The sequence below is a fragment of the Lagenorhynchus albirostris genome, chromosome 8 (genome assembly GCF_949774975.1).
Source record: "Lagenorhynchus albirostris chromosome 8, mLagAlb1.1, whole genome shotgun sequence".
Lineage (NCBI taxonomy): Eukaryota > Metazoa > Chordata > Mammalia > Artiodactyla > Delphinidae > Lagenorhynchus > Lagenorhynchus albirostris.
The window spans coordinates 60,179,024-60,184,737 of record NC_083102.1 but is presented as its reverse complement, the minus strand read 5'-3'; the positions used below and the strand labels follow the sequence as shown (position 1 = coordinate 60,184,737).

The window sequence follows — 5,714 nt, the reverse complement described above, 5'->3', positions numbered from 1 at the left end:
AATATATATAATTCTGAAGTTATATATACCTAAAACGTAGCTTTAAACATAGAGAGTAAAATTAGGAAAAATTACAAGGATAGAAAAATCCACCAGCACAGTTAGATTATATCACACCAATTTCAGTAATTGATTTTAAAAGTAGGCAAAAAAAAAAAAATCACTAAGGATGAGGATTTGAACACAATTAAAAAGCTTGATCTAATGTGTATATATATAGAATTCTGAGCTCACTATTAAATACATTTTCAAGTACACATGGAACATGTTTTTTGAAATGCGTTATGAACTGGACATAAAGCAACTCCTTAATTTCAAAAATCTATATCATACATATCCTAATCTCTGAACTCAAGGAAATTAAGGTAGATATTATTACCAAAAGGGGAATTTTAAAATTTCATGCATTTGAAATTTAAACACATGCTTTAATTACCCATGGGTAAAAGAAACCACACAAAAATTTAAAATACTTAGAACCAAATGTGAATGAAAAACTATATATAAAAATTTCCAAGATGCAACTAGAGCATCTTCATGTTAAAAGAATACTTTATAGCTTACTTTTAGAAGTCTGAAAGTGAAAAGGGTGCTATATATAGGCTGCAGAAAACAAGCACAAGTTATTTTGAAGCAGATGTAATGGTTCAAAATCTAAAATGATAGAACATACTAAAACTGACTCATGAAGAATTAGTTAATCCATATAGTCTATGACTATATCAGTCAGGGTTCATTCAGGGAAACAAAAAACTAATATAGGAACTGTGTAAAGAGGTTTTAGGACAACTGAGGCAACAGGGATAGTAACTGCAGGCAGTATCTGTTACTTCTAGAGCTGTGGGAAAAAAGGAAGAGGTTACTATTTTCGGAATTTAACAGCTTGGAAAAGAGACTTCTCAGAGCTGGGACCCAGATCTCTGATGAGAGGGTGCTGTTCAGCAGGTGCTGATGTTCAGGGGTTCAGAGGAAGCCCCCCGTCCCTGCAGATCTTCGAATCAAACCACTGAGGAAAGAAGCACTGGCCACCTGGTGCTGGTGTCTCTAAGGAGAGACAGTGATGCTGGTTATGGGACTATAGAAAAAACTGGAACAAAAAATGTCACTGCCAAAGTAAAGAAACATTTCTGGGGTGCCATTAACAGGAAGCAAACACAGAAGGGACAGGTTCCTTCTCCTTCCTCCAGTCTCCTAGTCTCCCTTTAGCAGCTATTGGAAGAAACTAACAGGCAACCCTAAGGAAAGGAAAAATGTGGTTTGAAGAGTGTCATTTCCAGTATTGCAAGACAAAATAGAGAACAGGCTTTTTTAAATTTTATTGGAGTATAGTTGATTTCCAAGGTTGTGTTAGTTTCAGGGATATAGCATAGTGATTCAGTTATTCATATACATATATTCATTCTTTTTCAGATTCTTTTCCCATATAGGTTATTACAGAACATTGAGTAGAGTTCCCTGTGCTATACAGTAGGTCCTTGTTTGTTCTCTATTTTATATATAGTAGTGTGTGTGTGTTAATCCCAAGCTCATAATTTATCCCTCCTCCCCTCCCTATCCCCTTTGGTAACCGTAAGTTTGCTTTCGAGTTCTGTGAGTCTGTTTCTGTTTTGTAAATAAGTTCACTTGTATCATTTTTTTAGATTCCACATATAGCAATATCATATGATACTTACCTTTCTCTGTCTGATTTACTTAGTATGATAATCTCTAGTTTCATCCATGTTGCTGCAAATGGAATTACTTCATTCTTTTTTTTTTGAAGGAAGGTAATCCACTTGGTATTTATAAAGCATTAAATACTGAGGAACTTTCATAATTATGAAAACTGCTTAAGAAGTAGTGAGTTTAGCATTACAAGTACAAAAAGTACTAATGCCTATAGCTCATCTCCTGAGATGTTAGATTAAATTAAAAAGAAAAATTCTGAAAAAGAGTAAACTCTTGGTCTTGTTGCTTGGGAGAAAAATCTAAACTTTAGAGGCTAGTTCAAAAGTCTATCTTGGTTGCAGGCTTCAAGTCTGGTAGGAATCACAGCTGCTCAGTTGAAAACCTATTAAGGGTAGCAGCAAGGTTAATGAAGAGCAAGCTAAATCTCCTCAGAATAATTCATGCTGCCACAGATTTGCTCTGTGGACTTGGAGATGCTGCTGTTCACCCAGCACTGGGAGAGGGAAGGCGCACAAATGGACTCACAGTTTCGGATGTCAGAGGAGCTGAAGGACTGGTTAGGGAAACCATCTCCTGGACTGCTAATTGGAGCTTTAAGCGATGCAGAGGATTGCTGATTGCAGTTTCTCTCTGGATCTCAGTGTCTGATAAAGCAGACATAGTGGCACCGCTCTTCATATTGGCTCCGCAGGCTGCCACTTACCAAGCAGGCATTCCCAACCAGAGCTCTAACCACGCGACTACAGTGGGCCCATTCCACTGGGCAAAAGGTAATCCCTTTCTCCAAACTTCTTCTAGAGGCTCACGCTTTTTCCTCAGTCTTCTATCCTCAGTTTGAATTCCAAGTTTGCCTATCCCCAGGGACTCCTGAGCTGCAGCTTCAGTCTCCATAAAGCCTCAGAGCTGCCCAAGTCGAGGTTTTTCTTTTTTACCAAAGCAAACGTCCTATTGAAGACTTGATTCCTTTCTTCTTGGGGGCTTTGTGAAGACAATCTTGGTGGCTGTTGGCACTGCCAAGCCCAAGGCTTTCAGGCTTGAGGGAGGCAGTTAAACTACTTAGGGCATCATTGCGGTAGGAAGAAGGGAGGGTGTGAGTCATCCTGTTGGCTCTAGGGGGAGGGGGAGAAGTTTCACATTTAATTGTTGATTTATCCTCCCGACCATCTTCTTCTACCACTGCAATCTTTCTCCGATGTTTCCTTAGATCACTTAGCAGTGTCGTGACTCCCATCCGATCCATTTCCCTGGCAGGACTTCGAGGGGTGAGCTTTGGTGTTGAGTGTCCGCTGGGGGGAGATGAACTGGCCAGTGAAGAAGCTGTAATCGAGGCAGTGATGGAGGTACCTGGAAGGACCCTCGCTAAATTCAGGCCTTCCAGACTCACACTAGCCACTCTATTCTCAATTTCTTCAGCATGTAACTCTACATTGTTTTTCTTCCTGAATTAGTCTGATTTCTTTGTTGATAGCATCCAGCTGTTCCTGAAGCATCATGGCTAGGGTCTGGGCATCAGAATGACCACTTGGAGAGTGAAGATCCATTGAGCTAAAAATCGTTTCTCTTTCATCATCATCAATGTCAGACATTTCTACGTCACTTTCAAAAGGGAGGCTGCTTAGCACTGCAATTTGTTGTGTTCTATTCCACTCATGATCCCCAAGAGATTTCACCTTTGGCTCATCTCTCCGCACACCCATGTGACCTCTCCTTGGTCTTCTTATTACTTTGGTGGTTCTGTAATCAGACTGGCTGTCCACTAGGGATCCAACAGAATACCGCAGCTCAGCTGAGGTGTCTAGATGAGTTCTTGATATTGTGGGTTCAATTAAAGAGTCAGTTCTCATTTTCATCTGGTCAAGTTCAGATCTCAGCTTTTCAATTTCTTCTGCTAATCTTTCCTTATCATGTAAAGGTTCTTCCAGATTCTTTCTGAAAGTTTCTGATTCTTGAATTAAAACATTCCTCTCTTCTAGAGCAGCCATTCGTTCCTTTAAGTGTAGCTGTAAGCGTTTGTTGGATTCAGTCAGAAGTCTATCCACAGTATCGGATAATCTTTTGTTGTACTCCTCATTCATTTTCTCTCTTTGCCTAGCTCTTTGAAGTTCTTGATTTTTCTCTTCAATTTGACCTTCTAGATGCCTCATAAATTCTTCAATGTTTCCATGTCGTTCTTCAGCCTTTGTTAGGGCTGCAATTCTCTGAGCCAGTTCAGCCTCTACTTCAGGTAAGCTCTCAGCTTTTCCCATAGTTTGCTGTAACTTTTGCTCAGCCAGCTCAAGACGCTCTTGTAACTGTCTGTTCTTCTCTTCCATCTGCCATAGGATGGCCTCTTTATTTGCTAACTCATTTTCTAGTTTGTCATTCATGTCATGTATGGAGGTAGATTCTCTCTGAGCACTGAGGTAACGCTTCTCAAGGGTCATGATTCTTTCTTCCATATCTTCCTTCTGTGCCATGGCCTCCCTAATGTCCCTTTGATACTTAGTGTTCCATTTCTTCTGTTTTAATGAGACCCTTTCTTGCTGTCTCTACTTCCTGTCCCACCTCTCCCGCTTGAGAAGAAAGGGCTGCTAAACATTCTTTCATTTGGGCCATTTCATAGTTTTGTTTTTCAAGCAATTCTTGTAGTTCAACTACAAGACTTGTTTCATCAGTTGAGTCTATAGAGCCATTGGACAAACGCTTTTCATGGACTTTCTGGCCAGGTTTCATCCCTTCAAGATGTTCTGACTCTGTGGATCCCTCACTTGATGCCATTTTTCTTTGTATATGAACATTTTGTTCATGCAAAGCAGCAATCTCCTGATTAGCAGCAGCTAGTTCTTCTTCCAGTGCAGAGACTCTTTCTAAAGAAACCCTCAGTCACTCCCTTACCTTTCATCCAAGGCCTTGAGGTGCTCAAATAAAGATTTCAGTGACCTGAGAACCTCAACTTCGCTGGACATTCCAGAGGGGGACAGGGCTTGTCACTTCACCACCGTCATTCTTAGTGACCTTTCATATCGTGACACAAGGTACTCCAAATGCTTCAGTAACAGTCTTGTATTGTTTCTTTCAGCTTTAAGTTCAGAAATTTCTTCTTCCTTTTTTAGAAGTTGTTCCCTGCTGGCATTTAATTCTTTTGTCAGTGCAGCAAATTCTGGTGGATCAATCCCCTTAGAACCAGTCAGCCCTCCTGTCAGGGATTCAATATCCTGCTGGTGTTGGAGGGTCTCCTGCAGAGGCAGGGGGTGGCTGTGGCTCACTGCGGGGACAAGGACACTGGCAGCAGAAGTTCTGGGAAGTACCCCTTGGCGTGAGCCTTCCTGGAATCTGCCATTAGCCCCACCAAAGAGCCTCTAGGCTCCAGTCTATTCCATTCTTTTTTATGGCTGAGTAATATTCCATTGTATATATGTACCGTATCTTCTTTATCTATTCATCTGTTGATGGATATTTAGGTTGCTTCCATGTCTTAGCTATTGCAAATAATGTTGCAATGAACACTCTGTATCTTTTTTAATTTTTTTCCAGATAAACGCCTGGAGTGGGATTGCTGGATCATATGCTAGTTCTATTTTTAGCTTTTTAGGGAACCTCCATACTGTTTTCCATAGTGGTTGTACCAATTTACATTCCCACCAACAGTGTAAGAGGGTTCCCTTTTCTCCACACCCTCTCCAGCATTTATTGTTTGTAGACATTTTGATAATGGCCATTCTGACTGGTGCGAGGTGATACCTCATTGTAGTTCTGATTTGCATTTCTCTAATATTATAATTAGCAATGTTGAGCATCTTTTCATGTGTGAGAACTGTTACTTTTGAGCATAGTCCTGGGTACTTGTGGTAGAGAAGAAGAAATTCTGAAAATAAATGAGCTAAATATACAACTTTAAGAAGTTAGAAAAACAGAATAACTCTAAAGAAATTAGGCAGGTCTAATTAATAAAGATAAAAATAAGTGAAATAGAAAATAAAGATTCAATAGACAGAATGAGCAAAGCCAAAATATAGTTCTTCAAAAAGAATAAGAAAATTGACAAAACTGAAAAAGAAAAAGGCATA

The 5,714-nt window shown here is 39.9% G+C and overlaps 1 pseudogene; it reads right to left on the bottom strand.

Moving 5' to 3' along the window:
* Positions 1 to 2,151: 2,151 nt before the first annotated feature.
* LOC132524331 (liprin-alpha-2-like) lies at positions 2,152 to 5,505 on the bottom strand (annotated as a pseudogene).
* Between the last annotated feature and the right edge of the window lie 209 nt (positions 5,506 to 5,714).